Source organism: Thalassophryne amazonica, chromosome 20 (assembly GCF_902500255.1).
Source record: "Thalassophryne amazonica chromosome 20, fThaAma1.1, whole genome shotgun sequence".
In the NCBI taxonomy this organism is placed as follows: domain Eukaryota; kingdom Metazoa; phylum Chordata; class Actinopteri; order Batrachoidiformes; family Batrachoididae; genus Thalassophryne; species Thalassophryne amazonica.
This window is the reverse complement of record NC_047122.1, coordinates 38,121,348-38,148,429: the sequence shown is the minus strand read 5'-3', so window position 1 is coordinate 38,148,429 and position 27,082 is coordinate 38,121,348. Positions and strand designations below refer to the sequence as shown.

The 27,082-nt window shown below is 38.8% G+C and overlaps 1 long non-coding RNA gene across 6 annotated transcripts in view; it reads right to left on the bottom strand.

Annotated features, from left to right (window-relative positions):
- Positions 1–27,082, bottom strand: part of LOC117502186 — a 29,744-nt gene extending 2,662 nt beyond the window's left edge. The window contains exons 1-2 of one of the 6 annotated variants that reach the window (XR_004558211.1): positions 26,710–27,082; positions 18,270–18,322 (exon numbers count right to left, since the gene is read on the bottom strand). This is a non-coding gene — a long non-coding RNA (uncharacterized LOC117502186). Of the gene's footprint in view, positions 1–18,269; positions 18,323–20,872; positions 20,962–22,900; positions 23,027–23,754; positions 24,330–26,709 lie in introns of those variants that run through there. The other 5 variants (XR_004558216.1, XR_004558210.1, XR_004558215.1 and 2 more) reach the window with 5 other exon arrangements.

Below are 27,082 nucleotides of genomic sequence, written 5' to 3'. Positions count from 1 at the left end.
ATAAATTACGAGCAAATGTCACCAAGGAATGTATGCGATTTAAAAATTAAAATATTACTGTTAGGAGAGATCTATGGATATGTTCTGTTGAGAGGGGACACACTGGCAAGTTGCTTCTTTGTGTGCAAACAGAAAAGATCAGCAGCAGGCAGAGATTGCTGATATATGCTCTTTTTTCCCCCTCCTCACTGAAGCACTGCAACGCATTGCGGATACCGAGTGTCTGAGCCACTAGCCAGACACACTAGGGGGACAGACGGGGTGGGGAGAGCTGAAGGGAAGGAAGGGGAGGCAGCGCAGGCGGCAAGCAAGTTCACACACAGCCCATGCTTCGGGGCGTACCAGAGCTAACGTGCACAGATGCTGTCACACATAATTCTCTGAAAATATTTATGCCATCTGACTAAATAAATACGTAGTGTGGAATTTAAACATTTTAAAATCTAAGGCTTTATCACGCTGCAATTTACATTTTATATATTCAAACTGGTAAAGTCAAACCTGGTCTACGAGTACAGATTACCAAATCAGTCTCTCTGTGACCATTTGACCAGAACCAAGAACATAGCTGTTCCAAACATTGGTTCAACTGTGAGACAATTAGCCGAGTTCTGCATAATATTGCACACAGATGTGTATGTTGTGCACACTGTGCTAAGAAAGCAGAGAAACAAACAGCCTTTGATTGGTGTCTCTACGGCAGACTGCACAAAAATCAAACACTACTGCAGAACAAGGTGGGTATAACAGTAAAACTCAGATCTATAAAAGTCTGTGTTGCACAACAGTTTTTTTATTTTGTTGTCTTGATGATGGTGCGGATGACCTCTAACGCATTAAAAGAAAATGTTTCAAATAAAAGAAAAAGAGATTTTTAGCACAGCGACTGTCAGGGCATCAGCACACATCTGTGGGTCTTTTAACAAAATATACATTTTGGGGGGGGAACAGAATAAGGAAATGCCAGAAAATATTGTATTACACCTGCACCTTAATTAAATTATTAGTGCATAAAATATCAGATTGTGTATATGAAATGTAGTCTCCTCCTATCCCACAGAATAAAAACCTCAGTTTTACTTTCTCTCTGAACGCCTTTGTGCCTGTCTTTGTACTTACCGTTTCCCAAAGTCACGGGGTTATCTTATCTGCCTGAAGTTTTGGTGACACCGCAGGGAAAGCTAGAAGGTTGTACAGTTATCTCCAGGCTGTTTATTATGCGAAACCATACAACCAACTACCTCACACTGCAGTGCACTGGAGCAGGGTCAGCGCTGGAGTCTTTTCATCCAAGCGGAATCTTTTACTATGCTCTCTTTTTGGTCATCGCTACCTTCCCTCTCTCTCACCTCATTCATAATCTGACACATTCCTTACACTGCTGCATTTCAAATGCACAACATGATTTTGTTTTCATGCATGTATGTTTCATCTAATCATCACACAAACTGGACAGTGTGTAGCTTCTACTGAAACCAAACATACTGGGAAAAGACTGAAAAAGGACAATAACAACAACAACAAAAAAAACCTCATGGTCTACAGCTGCTAATATTAAAGGTTAGTGCTACTGAAGGTAAGAAAGAAAATAACTGCAGACTAATTATGCAGTCTTTAGATTGTTGTGGATTTGTCTCCCTCTTGTGGGTAGACCCAGAATTCACCACCACCACTTCCACCAGAGGCCACAGCAGACCTACGCTATGTCTGAATACAATGACAAGCACTTAACTTGCAGATGCTTACTGTAGGCACCAACAGGAGCTGACCGAATCCTCCACATCCTCAAAGACTCACCTCACCTCCACTGAACCCACTTCATTGTCATTCTGAGGTTAAACTCTAATAATCCCCTTCAGTTTCCATTTAAGGATGAAAAATAAATCATAAGGCAAAGCTGCTGCAAATATAATTAATAAAATCCAAATGCCAGACAGTTTATAATAGAGTGCTGAGCATTAAATACTAATCAACATAAATGTGACTTGCTTTACATTTTAAAATGAGGGAATTGCTTAACAAAAACAGGATGCTGATCAATTTATTATTTACTGATTTATTATTATCCACTATTTATTGTCCTTGTAATATCATGCAGTTTTACAAAACCATGAAATAATTAGGAATATATTAATCTGAAAAGACTGCTTTTTTCTTAATATTCTATTTTCATTTAAAAAAAATAGCAAAATCAATATTTATGCAGAATCACTAAGGCGCCTAAGACTTCTGTCCACCCACATGATGTCTGAAGAAGTTTGAAAATAAGCATCAAAAAAAGTTTTGGACTGTCACGTTATTTTTCTATAAATAAATTTAAAAAACAAATTTCTTTTGATAAGCATAAATATCAAACTGCACCAATATATTTCAGAAATTAACTTTCAATTTTTATTGCACTCATAAATATCCAATACAAAATGTATATGTTAAGTTTAAGTAATTCAATGCCATTCTTTTATGTGTGTGTCAGTACTACACTTGTAAAATTACAGTGTGACTGTGACTCATTTATTTAAAGTCAAAACATATCACATCGGTGGGCTATTCTACACCCACAGAGGTTACAATAAAGAGAATCTAAAAAGCTACATAAATATATGAATTTGTAGAACAGAATGACTGACCTTCTGGCTACTGATTAATAAGTTTTAGCCCTCAGGTATTAATATTAACAAGGACACAGTGTCAAAAACATTAAGAACTCCAACAGGTTTGTAAAATAGATGCTACTGATGTGGTTCCTGAAGCAAAATTAAAATGTCCATGAATTCATAAATGAATACCTTAATTAGTTGATCTATTCAGCGTGTCATCTGTATATAAAGATAAATGGAGTATTTTGTTCTGATTTCTATTGATTTAATGTTACAAAGAGTCTATTTAGTTTGTCCTTCTCATGAAACTCAGGAATATCATCAGAATTCTCAGAAATCTAAAACAGGATATGCCAATTTGCATCTCAAATGTATAAATTTTACACTATGAAACAGTTTTCACATAATAAATAGGACCTAATGGGTAAGTAATTGGACCACAATGTGAAGTCAAGGCACTATGCAGTCACTCTCCCTTATTATACTCTGTTAATAATGGGCCAATTCGACTTCTAGCTGAGGTGATTTGGTGGAAAAGCACTAAATTGGCTGTTCTTAGCAGTCAATGGCTATGTTTTGACACTCCTCCTGTGTGCCTCAAGGATTCATTGATTACTTGATAGCTGCTGCACCGCTGAGCTGCTCAGCCTCCTATTCAGCGTGGTCAATGCGCCAAACACACAACTTTAAAGTCTGAGATGACTGAGGCCTCCCTGACAAGATGGGTCTCCAACACACAGAGTGAGATATCGCTTACTCCTGGAGCTCATTGCTCCTACGAAGATAACTGCCTCATGTGACAGCCTGGATTTATAGAATACATGTTATTGCATGTAAGGTGGGTAATGGACCTCAATTTAAAACAAAAGGAATTTAAGTGTACAGTGAAAGATGAAAAAGTCATGTCATGTTAACTTTTAAAAATATAGCAGCACCATGTGCTTAAATAGACTTATTTTTTTCTGGACAGCTTCCAAGTCTAAACTAATTCGCCTCGTCTCCTTCTGCTACCCTCGACCTCGCTAAAAGCTCACCCTCCGCCTACCTTTCATTTTCTTTCTTTGGCCATCGTCCCACCGCTCTAAATGCCTCTTACTTGTCCTTCACCACTAAACATTTGAAGCCACAAAATCTTTTGCACCCCACCCCACCCCCCATTCCATGCCCCCACAGGCAATCTTTGTTCATATCAACTTAGTCTCCCTCTTTCATCCCCCTTGATTCCACTCCTCCCCTTTTTAAACCTCTCTCATTCACAGTCGGATCACGCATGAATGCGGCATGGTTGTGCCAATGCCAGCTCTTTGCCAATCTGCGTCTGTGTTTTTGACACTTTACAAATAGATACTTTCAGGTGTACTTGTAGCTAAAGGACAGAATATTGTGTGATGACATCACAGACATAAAATTGTGTGAGTGAAAAAAATTATTTTCACAAAAAAAGTGCTAATAAATCTAATAAATCTGAAATCATCCTTTTCACCAATCTTTTGCATCTCTTGAATCTTTTGAATTGCAGCCATATATACAGTCTCTTCATGTTTAGAGGTTATAATTAATTGAAGAAACTGAATACAATTTATTAATGTTAAAACAAATGATCAATTTTAGATCTGGTTTTCTTTAGACAAGTCAGGAGATGGATACACAGACATTTCCAAGTCACTGAATGTGTCTTGGGTTTCATTTACATCAATCATTAATAAATACAAAACATATGGTAAATCTGTATAGGCAAAATCATTTCTCATTATAATAATAATAATGCTGTGAACAGGCAAAATTATATTCACTTTCAGTCAGCTAACATGTCTGATTTCTAAAAGTGTCATTACAGCCATTTTAAAATTATGACTGAAAAACCATGCTCATTTAAGCCTCTTAAATTAAGTGTGTCATTCATTTAATTCCCTAATTTAATTTAAATGGTTGTTTTCCAATGATTATGCAGCGACTCTGGGAATATGGATTGTCCTGCACATAATCTTCATGTGTTAATCTCATCAAACAACAGCTGTGAGCTAAGCAGTATAATACAGGGGCTTTTTTTTCTACAGTCATTATAGCCAAGATAATAAAACTTTTATTTTCAGTTCAACTTCACTTAACTAGTTTGTTCTGCCCAGTTTAGGTTTAAGATTTGTATGAAAAGTGGTACCAGTAGATTATGCATCAAAACAGTAACTAATTTTCAGCTTCTCTGCACAGAATTAATAAATAGGTTTCACTGATTCTCTTCACTTTATATAAGAACCCAATTTACACAATGAAATAAAAAATAATACAATTCCAAATTCTAAAAATCTGTTTAAATTAATCACACAGGCAAAATCTATTTAGAAATATTGTAGATTATGAATTTGTTGAAAGACATGGTTAAGGAACTGTAACTACAATCTTCAAGAAAACATGAAGGAATGCATGCAAATCAGATATACAATTAGTCAATGACAGCAAACAGAAAGGAAAGCCAACAGGTGGCCGAGTCCACGTGGTATTTCCTACAGTATGAAGAATATAATCCCCCTGCCAAAATGCTGATTGACTGGAGGGTTAATATAAGAAAACTAATAAAGTCAAACACACATCTTTAGCATCAGCTCAAGACACACGCTGTCAAATGCAGTTATAAAAATGCATCCAAAAATGTCTTATGTTGTGCTGTCAGAGATAATACAATGGTCTGAGGTGGATTTTTCCACCATTCATCCGCCGAGAGAAGCAATACACAGAGACTACAGCACCAGAAAACAATGTAGTGGCACACAGAGTTGTGGAATCTGCCTGGCAACAGCCAATAAACTGTTAACCACAGCTATGAATCCAACAAGTGCCAGCTCAAGTGGAATGCAGGCCTTAGAGAATGGTTCTCAAACTCTTGTGGGACCACTTGATTTCACAGAATGGCACCTCCTGTGTTTCAGCGATTCAGAAAAGCATTACATATTATTGGAACATTAATCGTACAGCTGTTAGAATGATCACTTCTTTGTATTCATCAAAAACAAACCATGCAGCTGTTTGCACAGAGGCCAGCGGGAGCGAAAGCTTTTCACGTCTCAATACCTAAAAACTCGATCTGCCCGTGTGATGAAAAGCCAGACCTGTGATCTCAAATGATGCTAAAGCACCTCTTCAGTCAGATGGCCGTTTGCTTTAGACCAGGATAATTTACCTGCTGGTACTCACAAATCATTATTTATTAACTCTTTCAAGATAAAAAGAAATTCTGCAGTAATATTCCTCCGAAATGCCTTTTGATGCTCCTTACAGCTTATTTACGAAGGCAGAAAATGTTACCATGGGAACACATAACCAAGCAACCTCAGTGGCTTGGCATAATGCCCAATGGTTGTTTGAGGATTGTTAATGGTTATTGGGTGGTGTCGGCCACTTTGAGTGTTAGACACATATGTTGTAAAATTCTTATTGTATTACAATATGCAAAGAGTAATTATTTTAAATACTGTAAATCATAAGAGCTGTTGTTAGCCAATACAGACTGAATTAGTTTTTAAAAGTGCATTAATCAGAGAGAGTGAGCACATTCACTGCATAAAATCTAACATATATGTGTATCTTTTGGTATTTCAATGTTGCTTTCATAAATTGCTGAAAAAAAAAATCTACACATGAAAAAAGAAGTTACGTAATGTGTACAACATGCATGTATGTTTCTCCCCATCTTTCTGTTTCCTGTCTCTATTAAACTGTGACTGTAATAAAAGCTGAAAAATGTAATAAAAAAGAGCAAACAAAGGCTTTTAAAATGTAGGAGTGAGATAGCGCTGTTTTATATTTGAATAAATATTTTTCGGAAACAGTTAAAGAGTTAGATCTGTCAAAATCTATAATAATAATAATTTCATAGTCACTTTTCAAGTTAACACTTCAAGATCTCTTATGTTATTAAAAGCAAACTTCAAAGACAAAAAAATTACATAGACCCTAACTGATAGGATGCTGTGACGACTGATGCTGTTGCCATAGCAACAACTTTACCACAAACTGCAGTTCAAAACAGAGACGAGTAAAATTTTGAGAAAGAAAACCATTAGCAAAGAGAGAAACTGATGAGAAAGGAAAGCTTCCAAACGTGGCAATGTTATGCTCTCTTTTATTTAGAGTTATTTTATTTAGTTAGTTATTTTATTTAGAGTTGACATCATCAAGGGTTCTGATCTTCCTCAAAAATTTCTCTCTTGCTGTGTAATCCCTCTTTCATTTCAGCCAGATTCAAAGGCTCTTTGTTGTGAGCAAAAAGAAACAGATGTTGACCAAGCATTTACCTCAGAATGGGGATCTAGCTCAAGTTTTTTTTTTTCTCCTCCTCACTGGGGAGTTTCTTTAGTTGGCCCTGGCATTCCTGAAATCAGCACAGCATCACAGAGATTATTAGCATGCCACAAGGTAGATAAGAGAAGACCAGTAAAACTATAACGCTGGGAGAAGTAAGTAAAAGTCACCCATCCAGACAAGCCATTACAGCATGCTTTCAACCAGGCGACTACAGAAACCATTTAGTAATACTGCAAAAGGCCTAATCGTGAAATAATACAGCAAGATAATTAAATCGTAATGGACAAATCCCTGATTAGAGATGAAGCACTCAGTGGCACAAAGAAATAAATAGAATAGCAATCATTTATGATGAAAGACGCATCAAACACTGTGTGCTGAGTGTGAAATGGATTAACAACACTGGAGATAACAGTGCAAATGAATATTGCCATCAACGAAGAATGAATGGGAGTGTGTTACAAAAATACATGCACAGCTGAGACGGTTAAAGACGATGGTGATGAATAATACATTAAAAACGCTGGAAAATAAAATCCTTTGTCATAAATTAAACAGCAGTGAGCCAAGCAAATGCAATAATTATGAAACTGCAACACAACGAAAGAACATAGAAATGTGGAGCTCTTGGTGGTGTGTGATTATTATTTCCCACATATATAGGCGTTTGTGTGTTCCTGTCTTTATGCACTTATGGTAAGTATTGCCTGTGGTCCATGCAGCTTCTAGAGAAAATGGCCCTTTAAACTCCAACTGTTGCTGGACGTGCAGTCTAACTGAGCACAGCATGTCCTGAAAGAAGGTCAAAGGCCAGAGCTAAAATGCTGTTGTCATGGAAACCTGATGCCACCAACTACAAATTTGCAGTGGTTGTTGGGTCAACCTGCCACTCCTGGGTAGAGAGCAAGACCTTTTTAAAGTTTAGCTCTGAGATGCATTCATTTGTGTTACTTAACAACGCTGTTATGAGACACTTCAAAGCACAGTAATGAGCACAGCCATGGTCTTGAACTTGAGTCACTTAATTTGATAATATAATTTAGGAGAAGCGGCTGGTTGACTGAAATATACAATTAGCATGACAAATTACACCAAGTGCTCACATACCTCTCTGAACAGTTGCCACAAAATGAATTGTTCACACTTTCCATACTAATGATTTTGAGCACAAACCTGAGAAATAGGTGTAATTGTGTCGCCTCCCGGTGCCAACCTACACTAGACTGCCTGTGCTTTCATCTCATTCCTGAGGTGCTGGTTCAATATTAAGTTGCTTTCTTGGTCATTAGCATGTCTGATGCTTGAGCCTCTAAACCTGCATCTTTTCAGCCTCCAAAATCTCCCAGACAAAGGGGTGGAGGGGGTTTGCTGTGTGTGTGTCTGTCTTATTAAAAAGCGTGCATGTGTGACTGCGTGTATGAAGTTTGTGTGTGCGCGATGTGTGTCCTTGTGTTTGTTCAATGCGGCAGAGGGTGGAGTGGCAGATCAATAGGAAACAAATGAATTCAGATCAATATGAAGCCAAGAGAGAAGGAGAGACTGAAAGCGAGTGAGTGGGGTGATGCACCATCGGAGGAGGAGGTGGCTGGTGGGTTGGTGGGCTGATGTGTTACCAGTAGCACGGCAGCTAACTGTACACTTGGGAAGGACCACTCATTTCTAAAGTGAAATCCTCAGCGCTTTGAGGTCGCTGATGGTTAAAATGGATGGTTAAGCGAGAGAGACAGAAAACAAAAAACTGAGATGAGCCCAACATGCCTGTTATCGCCAGTGACTTTCTGTTTTAGTGGACAAATGTAATGAAACATACAGCTCTATTCTCATTTTAGCTTGCTTTACTTTACTTTTTAAGGAAAAGCCTTGAAACACAACAAATTGTTTTTTAGCATCAAACTGCCTGTTTCCCGTGATGCTTGCAGCAACTTTTTCATGATAGAGTATATTGTTTCCCTTTTTTCTTTTTCTTTTTTTCTTTTCTTTTTCCTTTTTTTCTCAGGCATGTGATGTTCTCCAACCTCATGGGGAAAAAAAAAAAACAGCTCACACTCAAACTACATCTATGAACTTTGACCCCCTTCACTCAAATGTATGAAGCTTGACATTTGCAGCAAAAATATATCCAGGAGTCAACAAATTCAGACTTGTGTGTGTTCAACTTCTCATCTTCAAAGTACCAAGAAGGACTCTGGGCTAAAATTTTATCTCAAAAATAATTTTGAAATTTTGAGAGTCCTTCAGGTGCCTTTTGCTAAACTCCAGGTGGACTGCCATGTGCCTTTTATTAAGGAGTGTCTTTCGTCTGGCCACTCTACCATACAGGCCTGATTGGTGGATTGCTGCAGAGATGGTTGTCCTTCTGGAAGGTTCTCCTTTCTCCACAGAGGGATGCTGCAGCTCTGTCAGAGTGACCATCGGGTTCTTGGTCACCTCCCTGACTAAGGCCCTTCTCTCCCGATTGCTCAGTTTAGACGGGCGGTCAGCTCTAGGAAGAGTGCTGGTGGATCCGAACTTCTTCCATTTATGGACTATGGAGGCCACGGTGCTCACTGGGACCTTCAAAGCAGCAGAAATATTTCTATACCCTTCCCAGATTTGTGCCTTGAGACAATCCTGTCTCGGAGGTCTACACACAATTCATTTGACTACATGCTTGGTTTGTGCTCTGACATGCACTGTCAACTGTGGGACCTTATGTGTATACAGGTGTGTGCCTTTCCAAATCATGTCCAATCAACTGAATTTACCCCAGGTGGACTCCAATTAAGCTGCAGAAACAGGGGAGGTGATGGTCTAGTGGTTAAGCTGTTGGGCTTGAGACCAGAGGATCCTTGGTTCAAAACCCAGCCTGACCGGAAAATCACTAAGGGCCCTTGGTCAAGGTCCTTTATCCCCTAGGTGCTCCCGGTGTGTAGTGAGCACCTTATGTGGCAGGACCCTGACATCGGGGTGAATATGAGTCATTAGTGTAAAGCGCATTGAGTGTCTGATGCAGATGGAAAAGCGCTATATAAATGCAGTCCATTTACCATTCATGGCAAAAGCTGTGAATACTTACGTACATGTGATTTCTTAAATTTTTTATTTTATTTTAATAAATTTGAAAATCAAAAAAAACAAAAACTTTGAGATTGTCATTATGGGGTATTATGTGTTGAATTTTGAGGAAAAAAATGAATTCATTGATTCTGGAATAAGGCTGAAACATAAAATGTGGCAGAAGTGAAGCGCTGAATACTTTTCGGATGCACTGTATAAAACAAAAGACACACACACAAGATGAAATAATATCACGTGAATTGTATAGCAGTTGGCTTGAGGATCTAGTTTCCACATCCTGAACATTCTGGCTGAAGTTTTTAAATGGCACTTTGTGTAATCACATTAAAACAAACACCTAAACATGACAATACATTGAATAGTCAATGATGTGTACCTCCATTTTTTTTTTTTTTTTTTTTTTTAAACAGTACACAGCTACCAAACAATTCAGCAAGAAATTGTGATTTTTCGCTTTCACTTTTTCCGTTGTTGTACCGTTACACACTTTAGTTTTGACTGTGATCTGAGCATGTTGGGGCTGGATTTTAGACATCAGATTACTGATGTCTGAGTAAATCTTTACTCTTTCCCCAACAGCACATTAGGTCCAAAACATGATACACACGAAACATGATAGACCTATCGGCTTTATATTCATCGAGGCTGTGATAGAGAAAATATGAGTCCCTAAAGATTTGACTGAGAGCTGAGCAATACATCTATTACAATAATAAAAAAAACGTCCTCTCACTCATTTTACCTTCATGCATAAGGTCTGATTATGGAAAAAGAATAATCACAAAGCAGCGATTACCATCAATAACTATTTTTTTTATTATTATTACTAGGAGTATTAAAGTGGAGCATCACCATAAAACTGCAAACAGGATTGTTCAGCTTTGTTTAACTGCTCATCTCTTGGCTGAGAGCCACTTGGGAGTCGAAACTGAATGAGACTGAAGTGATTGCGGCGAAAACAAACACACGGGTGCTGAGAGCCTGCAAACGCTACTCTCCACTTCCAGTTCAAGGTTCCTCAGCTCTCGAGATAGATTTCAATGATAAATACCTCGGTTCGCTTTAGAGTGGAGCTATCTATAGCGCCTCAGAGAAAATGCTGTACCCTGTATGTGATACTTAAATGAAGAGGCTACCTACAGCAACAGAGCTCCCATAACATCACCTTGTAAACTATGATCTGAATAGATTTGATTTGATGTATGAGAGAGGCTTATTGGGCACATTCATTTCCAGCAAACAGGAAATATGTTATTTTTAATACAACAGTGGTAAACATACCACTGTCCCAGCTTTTTTGAAACGTGTTACAGGCATCCATTTCAAAATGAGCAAATATTTGCACAAAAACAACAAAGTTTATGAGTTTGAACATTAAATTTCTTGTCTTTGTGGTGTATTCAACTGAATATAGGTTGAAGAGGATTTGCAAATCATTGCATTCTGTGTTTATTTACATTTCACATAATGTCCCAACTTCATTGGAATTGGGGTTGTATATTTTTTAGGATAGTCATCTGTGTTTTAATTATCTGGTGGAAAGTATGGTTTAAAATGAGGTTAATGTAATGACCTACATACAGAGTTAAAAAAAAAAGTAAGGGGCATCTGATGGAAACGGTCAACCTTGATGCAAATTTAGCTTTGATATTTTGACAATTCTTCATCATAAATGTTCTCAGGAATTGCTACAATTGTACTAAACATCTCATCAGTGAATAGAAATCTACTTTTGTTTCGGTATGCCAGTCTGCTAATAAGGAGGGGATTTGATAAGATTTTATCAATATCATTGCCACGATCAGTTTTGCTTAGGTGCCCAGTTCTTTACCACTTCTCTTATCCACGCAGGATCAATTTATTTTTCTGTTGGAAAATGTGGGTCTACTCTGGGTTTCAGGATCATTACAGATGTCTTCCTTGCTGCTCAATGCGTTGCATCAGACATGACGTCTAACATGAGCTTTGACAATGTGGAACTGTCAGGAAAACAGACAGGCATTGATAAGGGTAACTGACAGCCTCTGAAATTCCAATGGCTTGAAAATTTGGAACCAAATGTCAAGTGGATGCAGTTCTTGATTCCCCTCCCTACCTGCTGCACAAACATTTCTGCAACCACAAATTTCTGCAGCACCGAAAGGACCCATAGCAGCTGCTCTAAAGATGCCTTCTGAGTCAATTTATCAGACCAATGTGCACAATTAATGTGTGTAGCTGGTATGTCATTAGTGCTTCAGCCATATTAAAGTCCTTCATTTCACTTTAAGCAGTTTCACTCAGTGAGTACAGCTGAGTGGCACTCACCATTAATCCAAACAACATAAATAAGAATGCAGAGGAAACAGATGCTGCTGATTTATTAGTGTGAAAAGAAATGCATTTTTGTGTTTGTGCGTGCTTGCTGCAGAGATGTGGTGGCAGTGGCCACATTAGTTTTGCTTCCATTTATGTAAGAATCCTTTTTGCATGTTAACTTTAAATGACAGAGGAAGCAAAATCTGCACAGGATGCTAAACTGAGACAGACTGACTGACTGACAGACAGAGATACCTGAGGCAGTGATGTAGAACAATACCAACCAGACAGTCTAATAAAGAAAGCCAAGGGATGCAAATGATGCGACGTCTCATTGTTTCTTCCTCCCTCTCTCCTTTTTAATCAACAACCCCCAATAGCCTCTGGATCTCTCTTGCCCCCCCCAGCTGTGTTCTGGGTTCCATCTCTGCGCCTCTTGGCGTCTGTGCCTCTAATGTGCTTTGGCGTGTGTTACCCACGAGTGCTTGCGCATGGCCGCCGTCATCCTAAAGCTGGGTCAAGGGTGCAGTAGAAGCTGTACAATCCTGTCTGTGACATCATCAGTCAGTGCTATTACTCACGTCTCGCCTCCCTTCACTGACTGAGTTTAAAGTGTTTGGCGACAGGCTACATGAAAAGATGCACAGACGTACAGTACATGCATGCTGTAGCACCAGCTAAGTGGCAGAGTACTTAAAAACTAAAATATTTAATTATCCATTGATTATTGTTATTACAACTTAATTGGAAGAAACACACATGTATGTATGTATGTATATAATAAATTTGATCTATAGAAATCCAAAAAAAAAAAAAAAAATCACCAGAGTCACATTACTTCAGCAAAGAAAAAGGCATTTAACTTGGGGAATATGAGCATATCCTGATATTTGAGGAGCTAAAAAAAAGTCAAAGATTGACATTTTTCAATGAATATGAAAATGCTTATAGGTCCTTACTTTTAAGCCATTGTGCTAATTCATTATTTCACTATGAGTTTGCTTCCAAAAGTTAGAAGTTTGGAAATGCAATGATTAATCAGTTATTAAATTAATTGCCAACTATTTTGATAAGTGATGATTTGTTTCAATTTTTTTTTTCTTATTTTCAAATCCTCTGATTTCAGGTTCTTAAAATGTGAATATTTTATGGTTTCATGACTCGAACAGAAAACTGAATACATTTGGGTTGTGGACAAAACAAGACATTTGAGGATGTCATTTTGTGCTTTGAGAAATGCTGATCTACAGAGAGCTATCTATCATTTTATGGACCAAACAACCATTCGATTAATGACTAACTGTGTAAAATGTCCTTCCACGACTTTTTAATGTTTGGCATTTTATGTCCTTTATATGTTGGGATTTTTTTTTTATTTTTAGGAATTTGTAAAATAAATACTTTTTAATGGCAAAAAAAATGAATAATAATAATAATAAACAAAATGCAAGTTTAAACATTATTGGTGGAATTCATCACTATGTTTTACTGATATATTAACCACATGATAAACAACTCATCAGAAAACAATCTGATCAATTATAAAAATAATTGTTAATTGCAGTGCTAGTCATTTTTATTTGCATTTTCCAGAAATTCAGTTGATTTTTTTTTTGGTCACCTTTATTATAATCTAAAGGGTAATATCATGAACATATCTCCAGGTAAAATGAAATCATGAAAACTTGCTTTACTTCAAATAATGTTTGCACGTCAGTGCATGTAGAGAATGTAAGAACAATAGAATGAAGACTTCCAGCTGTGACTGATGATTTTCTTCTGCAAGAAGTGCAAGACTGTAAGTCTGAAATGTGCTTCTATTCAGGGAGCTTCAGACTGTGTCAAATCGCTATCAGCCATAAGTGAAAACACTCCTGTACCTGGGGGTTTGTCTGTCACCCCCACTGTCAGCAAATGAAGAGGTGAGGCTCCAGAATCTACTTGTCCAAGTATACAGATAGCTGGTGTGCAGGGCCTTGGCCTATGTGTGGGAACCCGCTACATAAATCATACGTGATCAGCAGCACCAGGCACATTATTCATACTGAAATGATTAACAACATGCATACCAGTGCTCTATTCATAAGTATACATAGACAGTGTATGTCTATAGCTATTTTATCTTACTCGTCTTTCAACAGCTGCAGCACCATAAAGCCAAGTGCACGTTGTGGGGGGAGGGGTTGAAGAGTTGGAACATGGATAAACCAGACAACCATGACAGAATAATGACATGTGACCGAAAGGCAGACAAATAGATTAAGTAAAAGAGATGTGACGGAGTGACAAAAGAAAGAGCAAGAAGGAAGAGCAAAAGACAAACTGACAGAAAGTGACAGGAAGAAAGGAAAAAAATTAACATATGCAGGCAAAGTTAGGAAAAAAACAGAAGGGTAATGAGGGCAGACAGAGGTGTGCAACAGCAGTGCGCATGCTAAAATTAAGCCGCAGACTCTTGTCAGTGTGACCTAGTCACACAAGACTGAGGAATTCTCCCCGTCGACCCGCACACATTCCTCCAGTCCTCAGACATTAACCCGTATCATACCCCCAGCCAGTATGAGACTGCATAGTTTACAATGGCTTCACCGTCAAACACGAGGATACAAAAATGGAAAAGTACACTGCTACCGATGCTATACTTTATAAAGGCAGTATTAGTATTTCTCATTTTAGACAGTGCTGAGAATGAAACCGAACAACAAAACTGACTCTGTATTTCCTGACCAGGTGAAGGATATATAAAAACACATTTGTGCATAGTCATCTGAATGGACCACTTAAAATTAAATAAAAAATAAAAAAAGACTGGCCAAGTGGTCAGAGCGTTTGGTTTCAGCGCAGAAGGTTCCCGGTTCAAACCCCACCCCTGCCACATTTCTCCATGTAATGTGGAGTCGCATCAGGAAGGGCATCCGGCATAAAACCTGTGCCAAATCAACATGCAGATCCACCTCGGAGCAGCCGAAGGGACTTACTTACCCAGGAAAAAAAAAATGGATTTCAAATGTGTCACACTGATTGTCCACAAATGTACTTTGATTCTGTTTGTTTACATCAACAGAACCTAGACAGGTGAACACTGAGTTGGAGAGACGGACACACACAGCACAAGGCTGTTTGACTGGAGGGAATCAGCCTCCGGTTGCAGACGGTGAGTGCTAACTGTGCATGTGGAGTAACTCCTTTCTAACTTAATCTTACACTTCCTTTGCTATTGAAAACTCTATGTCTGAAGCCAGTACATAAGAAAGTGGTGTCCTGCAGTTGTGAATGATGACCGGTCTACAGCACTAAACTCGCAATACAATGGTCTTGGAGAAAATGGTCTTAGCACACCTTCAACCACCGGTGAAATGACCATTAGACACCCACTCTCATCAGCCACAAGTGTGTGGATGACAATAATAAAGATGATGCAGAGGGTCTACAGGCATACTCCTCCCTGGACATCAAGCAGATAATTTTCTTCAACTTCTTGAGTGCCTTCAAAACTATCCAGCCTACACCATTGCAGAATGAACATGAGGACATGCAGGTGTATATACCCATGGCTGCAGGGAATGAGGATTACCTGAGCGGCCACAGAACAATGTGTCTGCACCTCTAACGAGTAATACTGGAGCAACCCAGGGGATTATGCTATCTACCTTCCTGTTCACCATCTACATGAATATTCAGTAAGGTATATCTTCTATTATACATTCCAATTCTAAGGTAGAACTCTACTAGTGTATACTAAAGTATATCTAAATATCTAAAAAAAAGAAGAGTAGAGCCACTTAGGTGCCTGGTCTTGAGAACCAAGGATGGTAGGTTGAAAAGCATTTTTTATCCCATGGGAGCGCTCCCTATCCACCTAAGCGGCTCAAGAAAATGGACAGCATGTATATAAGTGATATTTACACAATCAGGTTAGATGTCAAAAGACATAGATAGATGTAGGTACATATCAGACTTCAAATTAAAATCTGAATCCACACATTCTCAAGTTACACTGTTATCGTGGGGTGTATGAAGTATTGTCAGGAGGATCAGTAGACGGATCTGGTCGACTGCTTTATGAAGTGAAGACATGGTCAAGACTAAAGATATTTTGGTGGATTTTAGGAAGCAGAAGGTCCTACCTCTTGATGGAAGTAACATGGAGATCATCCAGTCCAGTAAATATCTGAGTATTCAACTGGACAAAAAGCTGGAATTGTTCACCAACAGAGTCCATCTACAAGAAGAACCTGAACTGGACTTACTTTCTGAGAAGGTTCAGGTCTTCACTGTATGCAACAAGATGCTCCACATATTTTAGTATTCTGTTACCTCAAGCACCATCTTCTGTGCTGAGATTTGCTGGTGGAGAAGGCATCTCAGCAAAGCATGCCATCAGGTTGTATGCACTCAGAAAGAAGACAGTTTGTCAATGCATCCAGGCCAGACACACTGGATAGGAGTGGTGAAGTAAACAATGTTGTCAAAATGCTGCTGGAAATCCTGGGCAACACCTCTCATCCCCTATACAATATGCTACCCAAGTTAAAGAACATGTTCAGCAGCCAGTTTGTTCAAACCTGGTATGCCAAGGAATGATGTAGGACATCATTCCGTTCAGGTGCAGTGAGACTGTATAATTTATCTTCTTTTGCTAAGCAGATGAGGGAAGGTCTGGGAACATGCACCAATGCTAGACATCACCGCATCCACCACACTACACAACCTTCCCGGGTCCTGGATAGCAATTACTCATCCTTGCATCAGTTCATCCCCACTTCCTGACGGCAGCCATCCATATGCTGCTAACAAGTGAAATGTGGGCACCCCTTTGGCCTTTTCCAGTGCTAGATTATGCCCACGTGACCAAAACGTTGTAGCTGAAAGTTCATTACGCAAATGATAGTCCTCAACTAAATGTCCCTAAGTTACCATTTATATGACACAAACTCATTCCCAAGGATTCTCCACCAAAAAAATAATACCAATGTCAGCAGGTGTTTGGGAAGGGCTGTGTCTTTGCATATCAGGGCTATGTGAACAAATCAATACATCTGTTTTTAGCTAGAATTTATCTTTCTATTAATTATTGTCACTATTAATCACTTCACTTTTTTGGCATTATAATTTTACAACATGTTATGTACCTTGTTTATTTATAATCAAATTATCAGTCAATAACCACTTTATCCAATCAGTATTCTGTGCTTATTTTTCTTAGCTGCTCTACTGAGATACCTATTTTAAAGGTGTCTGTCTGATATGACAATTTTTCTCAAGGGATTAATAAAGCTAATTCACTAACTAACTAGACGGGGATTTAAATAAGGTCCTGTTGAAGAAAGCAAACTGCTATCAGTCAATAAGCAAACACAAACAGAAATTAGAATATACTGTAAATTGTACAGCTGAACTGATGACAGCTTGTTGGTCTGTACAACCTGGAGAGTGGCTGTGCATGAAGCAAAAACTCATGGTAAAAATATCCGGGCAAGAAGGGCTCTATTGTGTCAGAGATAGAATGTGGCTCTTATTCTGCTCCTGTTGGACCAAGGGCATGAGGGTGATATCAACACAAAGACAAAAATGTAATGTGAGGCATCTCCAAATCTAGCTTAAAGACGAGACCACAAGCGACTCTCTATGGCCCACTCTCCCACTTGTCAACATCTGATAATTGGGACATGACCAACAGATGACCCTTTCACTTGTTGCTCACAAAGATAAGTCACAGCCAACAATGGCTCAAATAGGCATGTTCAAAACATAAAAACTTGTCTGCTTGCTTCTTTTAGTCCATAGTTAGCACATATCTGTGAGACTAATCACAACAGAATGAGTCAGGGAAGAGTAATTCAATTATTCTGATGGTTCGACTGCAAACGCAGACTAAAATGGCTGACCAAGAGTTCAAACAGTTACACAAAGCAACAGAAACACTGGACCTTTGAGGAGAATCCACAAGAAACTGTTCTGGTCCTAATTTTAAAAACATTTTGAATTAAATCAAATGTAGAGACCAGTAAGTCTTACCCTATAAATTATCATTTCTTCAGTAAAGATGTGCTGGTTATCTCTGGGTTAATCTGAAAGAACAGAAAAGCATATCTTATATGCAATATCATTACACTTAAAAAAAAAAAAAAAAAACAGCATAACAATCAAAAGCAGCCTCCTATAAAACCTTAACAAATGTGTATGACTTCATGTCTATACGGTTTAACTTTTGTTTCTTAAATCCAGCCCCCCCTTTTTAGTTTCAGTAATTTGACCTTCTTATTGAATGATATGACTTTCAATTTGTGAAACAGTTCAGATACAGTACTTTGCAAAATTTGCAGACACTGCTATGTCTGCAACCTTTTAAAGATGATGAAAAATGTGTGACTTTAAAGTATAAAATTCATTCATTCATTCAAAAGTATAAAAAATAGTTTTTGGTGAAAAAAAACAACATAATTTATTAAAAGTGGTCTGCAGTTTGTAAGAAACTGAGGTTGGATTCAGGGTTTTTTTTAATGATATGATTTTTGAGTGTAAATCAGCAGCTGTCTTTGTTTTGTAATGTATCAGAAAGTAAACCTATAGTTTTTAAATGAAGTTTGTAAAACTTAGTTCAAGTGTTTCTTTCATTAAGTAAAAATATTATTAGCCTTTTAATGAACAGGAATGCTGTGAAAATCTCACATCTCACAATTGAGTGATTCCATATTTTTTTTTCCCTCTGCTTGGTCTAAAAAAGTAACCGTTACTGACTGCCACAATTTTTTTTTTCCTGATTTCTTATAGTGTTTCTTAAAGCCAGAAAGTTGCCATTTGAAATTACTTTAGTTTTGTGTCATGTCTGTGATCTGCTTTTTTCAACAAAATTAAACAACTGAATGAACATCCTCCGAGGCCGGTGATTCCATAATTTTTGCCAGGGGTTGTAGTACTGTGCTCTTCCATTTCCTCACTATGTTTGTCACAGTGGACACTGACAGCTGAAATCTCTGAGAAAGCTTTTTGTATCCTTCCCCTAAACCGTGATGTTGAACAATCTTTGTTTTCAGACCATTTGAGAGTTGTTTAGAGGCTCCCATGTTGCCACTCATTAGAAGAGATGAAAAGAGGAGAAACATTTGTAAATGGCCACCTTAAATACCCTTTCTCATGACTGGATTCACCTGTGTAAGGAGGTCAAGGGTCAATGAGTTTACCAAACCAATTTTGTGTTCCAATAGTGCTAAATGTATTCAAATCAACAGAAAATGACAAGGTTGCCCAAATTTATGCACCTGCCTAAATTTGTTTAATTTTTGCACACTTTCTGTCAATACTAGAAACTTAATTTCACTTCTCAAATATCAGTGTGTTCATCTGCTATATGGTATATTTAACTGAAATTTCTGATCCAGACAACTAATGATTTATAAAAAGGAAATTCATGAAAATTATCAGGGGTGCCCAAACTTTTGCATACAACTGTATAAGGCTCATACAAATGGTTTTGTTTATCTGTGGAAGTGGCTGGAAGACCATTTATTTTTGTTCACTGATTTTCAGCAAATTACATCATGAAATAATTAAACATTTTTAAGATCTGTTAAGATTTCTTTAGTAATTTAGGAAAAGGTACAAAAATCAACAAGTTGGCTATTGAATTATTTTTTTGTTCAACATATATGAAATGTTTGTTGTATGAAATATCAGGATGTAAATACATTGTATGTATATATTAGAATTGTTACTGATATCACAATAATTTGAATCACATGATATGCATCAAATACTACAAGAACATCTAAATCCTCCACTAACTATATTTATTATTCTTGCAGGTATTGCATTGCAAAATCATAAATTCAGCAGCAGACACCATAACCTACTACACACAGCAGCAGTTTGCATGGGACTTCCCGAGGTCTATTCAATCCATTAATGTGTGCTGTGGTTTGAATGTCATCAATTATGAATGAGCAACACATGAGATTCACAGTATGGGGCTGATAGAGAACCATGGGAATGGCACTGTTTTGTTGTACCTTGAGTATTTCCAAAATACTTTCTGAAAGGAAAGAATTTTGTTGGGTATGTGCAAGTTCTGGGCAGAGTATCAATTACTAGATTAGCACATGAATTCATTCTAATTGCAGTTCTGTTTTTGTTTTTTGTGTTTGTTTTTTTATTTTACATATTATTAAAGAATTAATTAATTTCCAGAAAACTGTTTATGCTGTAGGTGAGATTATTTTCACCATGGTATAATGCATGGAGCACTGCAGTCCCTATGTGAGGATCCTACAGTATCTTTATGTGACTGGGGTCTCCTCCTGAGTCAGACCCAGGTACTCAGCAGTGTGTTGACCTTGTTAATGAGTTCATAGCATAGGCAGGCAAATATATATTGTAGGTTTTCCTCCAGATCCCCTGATCAGGAGCTGGCTGAGCTGCAGACTCAGTTATGTAAGATTACATAACACCAGGGCTGCCTGAGTAATATTTCATAACCTGGGGGTCTCACTGCACTGGCATTACCATTAAATCCCCTCAGGAGGAGAATCAAAGGTGCTAGGTGGGTGTGGTAATACAAAAGCCACATTTGAAAACAAACAAGGGTCAAAGTAAGGTCTGAAAGGAGGGGGGATTTAGCTCACCAAAACCTCCTGTGTGTTTTAACTGAAAATCCCAGACGTTTAGTACAACACTATTCCATCAAAGGGTTTTTGTACCTTTTCCAGGAGAGCTACAATGGAGGTCACTGAAAGGTCAAGGCTGGCATGCTATGAGAAAAATGAGGTCATCACAGAACGTAGTGATGCTATCTATCAATCTGCTTGAATTAAATAAGTCTATGTAAATTAATTTAATTTAACTCCCGAGCTTTATTAGAAAACCTGAATGATGAGCACTGTTTCATTGTTTGTTTATTTGTTTGAAGTGCCTGGAACCATAGTGGCAGGACTGCAACATTTTTTTAATCCAAACCTTTCAACAACCATTTCTTTGTGAAAGCTTGCTTCACTCTCACACATACACACAAAACTAGCAAAACAAAGCAAAGTGTGTTTCAGGGCTTCAGTAGCACGTACTGTTGCACAAACAAGGAACATATACTGCAAAAAAAAAAAGAGAGAAAAAAATGCAAATCACTCAGAACAATATGAGTGAACAATATTGGATCAAGATAACGGTGATGGAGGAAATGTGATAACAGCAGACTATTTACATGAACACACACACACAAAACTGAACACAGGAGTGGAAAAAGAGAAAGAGAAGGCAGGAGTTATCCGAGACTGCTACTGCAAGAGAAAAAGGTGGACTCCTACATATTTGCTGGAGGTTACAGAGCACTGACTGCAAATGGAAGACAGCAGACTTGTGTAATATTATATGTCTCTGCCTGCTCAGTGCTGCTCAGCTTTATGCACAAAGTACTTTCAGCACAGTCAAAAAAAAAAAAAGAAAAAAAAAAGAAAATGCATCAACCAATGTCAAGATCTTTGCACCACCTGCATGCAACATTGGCACTTTTGCCTCCCAGCAAGAAAGTCCCAGGTTCACTTCCTAGCTGGTCTGTTCTGTGTGGAGTTTGCATGTTGTCCCTGTGTTTCCATGGGTTTCCTCCGGATGCTCCAGCTTCCTCCCACCTCCAAAAATGTAGGTAAGATGAACTGGTGACTACAGGTAGGTGTGAGTGAGTGTGTGAATGTATTTGTCTGTCTATATATCTCTCGGCCCTGCGATAGACTGGCGGCTTGTCCAGACTGAACCTCACCTCTTGCCCAATGATTGCTGGGATAGGCTCCAGCACTCCCCACCACCACCATGACACCTTAACTGGAATAGGAAGGTTTAGAAAATGGATAGAACTGTCAGTATTTACAACATCAAACTAAATGAATCATGACTGATTGAGCATATTTGAGATGAACAAAAATAATTACAGAAGCTGATTCCAGTACAAAATTCTTTCTTTCTCTCTTTTTTCCAGCGCAAACTACATCTTTGGCTGTAATTTTATTTTACAGAAAAATGGGGAGAAGAAGCATGGGAGAAGCGAAATAAATGAAATCCTGGAATACTTAGTGTTTTTGTTTTGAATATTGCCTAATTTTAACGCAGCAGTGGATATGTATTGGAGTAGATTTTTCGGAAGTTACAAAACTGGACACTGCATACAAAAAAATGAAATATGATTGTAGAAATCTGCGCATGCATAAAGAGAGCTCCCTTAACACTATCACAAACGAGCACACATGCACATACAGGCATGCAAACACACGTACAGACTAATACAGTGAGACACACACACGGTACACACAGCCTGCCTTTTTTCGTGTCCGAGCCCCCCATGTTAGGGCCCCAAGAAGTGGGTGCGCTCAGTGATCCCTTTCCAACACCTTCGTCTAAATGTGAGCAGAGTTAATCCCTCCAGGAGAGGCAAAGAGAACAGCAGAAGCATAAATACAAGCCGAAGGAAAGAGAGGAGTGAGGTGGAGCGCGAGATGGGATAGATGAACAGGATGGAGGGATTAGTAACCTAGGGAACACACTTTTTTCCAAACAAGATGAAAAAAGAGCTGAAATTTTTAAGCTAAGGCACGTGAGAATGTCTGCAACAACAACAAAAAAAAAGCAAAAGAAGATGAACGTATTGAAGAAAAATGACATGTACATACTCACAGATGAAAGAGAAGTGTCTCTGTCTTTCTTGCTTTCTCTCACGCTCCTGCAGACCACGCTCTCCATTTTTTTCCCCTCACTCTTTCGCTCTCTCACCCGATACTTTTGCTTTTCTTCAATGAATGGGGAAAAAAAAAAAAAAAAAAAGATAAAACACAGGCCGAGTTCTAAACTCCAAAAAAATAAATAAATAAATAAAAAATAAAAATACTGCAGAAGAAGAGAAAATCTGTTTAGAGGAAAGGACAAGTGGTTTGTGGCATGCAGTCTATTGCAGGGACAATCCACGGCCTGCATTTTTCAGGGGCGCCACGCATTGTAGGTGTGAAGCTTCTCTAATATACGTCCATGTATGAAGTCATAACAAAAAGCAAAGAATGGCAGCAATAAAAAAAAGAAAGGAAAAAAAAACGAAGCTCGTTGTGGTTGCCAGTGAAAGTGGATAGTAAGCGCGCGTGAGGGGAAGGAGCCCGGGGTGTGTGTGAAGAGGTGGGAGGGGAGAGAGAAAGCAGAGCCATCGAGAAAGCGAGGGAGAGAGAGAAAGCAGAGCCATCGAGAAAGCGAGGGAGAGAGAGAAAGCAGAGCCATCGAGAAAGCGAGGGAGAGAGAAAGACAAGAGAGAGAGAGAGAGTGGGGGTTCACAGGGAAATATCCAAGAGGGAGGGATAGAGGAGGAGTGTGTGTTGGTGGGGAAGAAAGAGGAGGGGGTAGAAAGATATATTTTTCTTTTACGTGCATGGTTTTTGATTTTCTGCTTTCAGATTTCACTACTTCCTTCAAAGGCTATGACCGTGTCTTTCTGACAGAAGAAAAAGAGAAAGACAGAAAGAAAGAAAGCCCGCGACTGTACGCTTTGTCTCTGCTGCTGTTCCTTTTCCTGATTTCCTTTCTGCTTCATCTCTCCCCTATTCAGCCTATTTTCTGCACGTGCACTTGAACTCTAAATCCTCTCTGCTTTCCCCTCCCCTCCCTCTCACTCTAACTGCGCATCTGTGTGTCTCCACCTCTCTCTCTCTCTCTCCCCTAGGCAGAGGCTTGAAATAGTGCTAACAGTCAGGGGAGAGCGAGCAGGAGGGAAAAGGAGATGGCGAGGGGGACAAAAAAGGGGAGTGAGATGTTGAGGGGGAGGGGAAGAAGCTGACGGCCTGACACAGAGCACAGGGCGCCGTGTGTGTGCGTGTACAGGTCTGCACATTCATAAACACACATTCAACTACCTTTGCTCTAGATGCAGTGTTTCGTCCAGCTGGTGTGCCGAGCCACACGTGATATCCACTTGAACAGAAAATTAAAAATATATCATTAAAACTGCTTTTGCAGCAGTGAGTAGTGTGAAAATAAGCTAACACGCACAAACCACACACAAAACACAACTAAAAAGGAAGTAATGGCTGCATTCATTCAACATTTTAGAGTGAACCATTATTCATAATACAAATTTCAATCATATCACAAAGAAAAACAGTTAAATGGATTGCATTTATACAGCGTTTTTCCACCTACATCAGAAGCTCAATGCACTTTACAATTATGCTTCACATGCACACACCGATGTCAGGGTGCTGCCATGCAAAGTGCTCCCTGCACATCGGGAGCAACTAGGGCAGGGGTGGCCAAGTTCAGTCCTCGAGAGCCACCTTCCTGACACTCTTAGTTGTCTCCCTGCTCCAACACACCTGAATCCAATGAAAGGCTCATTACAAGTCTGCTAATGAGTCTTTCATTGGATTCAGGTGTGTTGGAGCAGGGAGACAACTAAGTGTGTCAGGAAAGTGGCTCTCGAGGACCAAACTTGGCCACCCTGAACTAGGGGATTAAGGACCTTGTCCAAAGACACTTAGTGGTTTTTGTGGTCTGGCTGGGTTTCGAACCGAGGATCCTCTGGTCTGATGTCGAGCGCTTAACCACTAGATCATCACCTCCCCAAAATGATGCTAATTTGCATCAGTAGTTAATTTATCCAAATGGATTCAATTGACAAAGGAATGAGAAAGGCATCAGTAACACAGCAAATGTTGGAAATGTTGGTTATATCTTAAGTGTTGTAATGTTTAACTATTTTGGGGCTTGTTTGTTTGTTTATTTGTCGTATGTTTTTTTGCTTGAATTATTTTGGAGATTTATTGATAATGCAGGATAAATATTTAGGTTGTGGAAACAGTGTTTGTACTTCACATTATTATCATCCTCAGCAGCATTATTATTTGCCACATACAAAATACAATTGATAGAAATAAATCAATAAGCTAAGAAATATGCACAATAATAACAACAATTAATTCATTAATTTTCTATACTCACTTATTTCAATTAGGGGTCACAGGGGAACTGGAGCCTATCCCAGCACTGATAGAGCACAAGGCGGGGCACCCTGGACAGGACACCAGTCTATCACAGGGCCACATACAGACAGACAAACACATTCACAGTCAATTTAAAGTTTCCAATCCATCTAACCTGCATGTCTTTGGAAGTGGGAGGAAGCCAGAGCACCCGCTGGAAACCCACACAAACATGGGGAGAACATGCAAACTCCACACAGAAAGAATCAGGTGGAAAGCGATCCCAGGAGCTTCTTGCTGTGAGGCATCAGTGCTAACCACTAAGCTACCTTGCTGCCCAATAATAATAATAATAATAATAATAATAGTAATAATATGGGCATCCAGAGATTTCTGACGTCCACCAATCCGGATCCGGGTCTCCTCCAAAATGCAGTGGAGTCTTCCATGCCCTAATATCTATCTGTGGTGCAAATTTGGTGAGAATCTGTGAAGTAATTTTGAAATAATCCCTCAAAGTCTATATAAAGGGAAATCTTGATCCAGAATCCGGATCCAGATCACCTCCAAAATTCAGTGGAGTCTTCCAAGCCCTTATATGTGTCTGTATTGCAAATTTGGTGAGAATCCATGAAGTAGTTTTGATGTAATCCTCCAAAGCCTATACAGTGGCTTGCAAAAGTATTTGGCCCCTTGTCTCATATACACACACACACACACATATATATATATACATATATATATATATATATATATAAATCTAAAATTTTCTTCCTTAAACTCAAACTCAAAGCAAATCTCAGGTGAGGAAGTGAGGAAAGCCACCAAGACACCTAGACAACCCAGAAGTTGCAGGCTGCTGTGGCTATGATTGAAGAAATTGTGCACAGTGCAAGTTTTGCATTTTGCATCGCCAGTTACACAGCTTCATGATGAAGTGGTATAGAGGAAAATTTTCTAAAAGACCTGAAAGTTCAGCTACAATTTGCTAGAAGGTACATCTGAGATGCAAGCCTAAATTTGATGTTTTGGTGAAAGAAAATCCTTCACATGCACCATTTCATTAACATAAAGAGAAGGCCAAGTGGTTCATGCGCTTTGTTTACCCCACCCCTGCCACATTTCTCCATGTAATTTGAAGTTGCATCTGCAAGGGCATCTGGCGTAAAACTTGTGCCAAATCAATATATGCAGACCCACCTTGGATTTGCTGTGGTGACCCTGAGTAAAAACAAGGGAGCAGCCAAAGGGACTTTTATTTAAACAGAAAATAAGCACCTTCATCGGTGTGTTGAGGATATTTCTTTGTATTCCAAGGACAACATTCACAGATCCTGCACACACTGTTAAAAAACAGCCACTACCACTACCATTAAAGAAATAAAGTAAATATATTTTCAGTTTTCCATTAAACAAACACCCAAAAATAATTTTTCCCATTAATGTGAGCTTTCACAGATTTGGCAGTCCAAAAAGCAGGCTGAACGTGCATGTGAAAGACAGATGGGTTGAGGTGGCCTTACCCTGCTCTGTTTCCATAATTAAAGAAACATGTTGCCTGTATCTGCAGTCTGGTGATCCTGCCTGGCTGGGTGTTTTCCTCACCTGCTGACGGCAACACATTTGGGTCTGATAAAAACACAGCAAAATGCCAAACATGGGAAACGTGCCCCAATAGCGCCCTCTGCTGGCATTAAAATGTCTCATCCAGAATCACCATGTAACATACTTTTTAAATACAAACTGATACATATGGGGTTACTAAAATTATAAACCACGGAGTTAAGCGCTAGTATTGGAACCAAGGTTACATTATCTTAAAATAAAGAGGCTAGCTTAGGCTACAGTCACATCCATTTAAATCAGCTTTTTCTTTGGCTGGTTTAGCTAATTAAT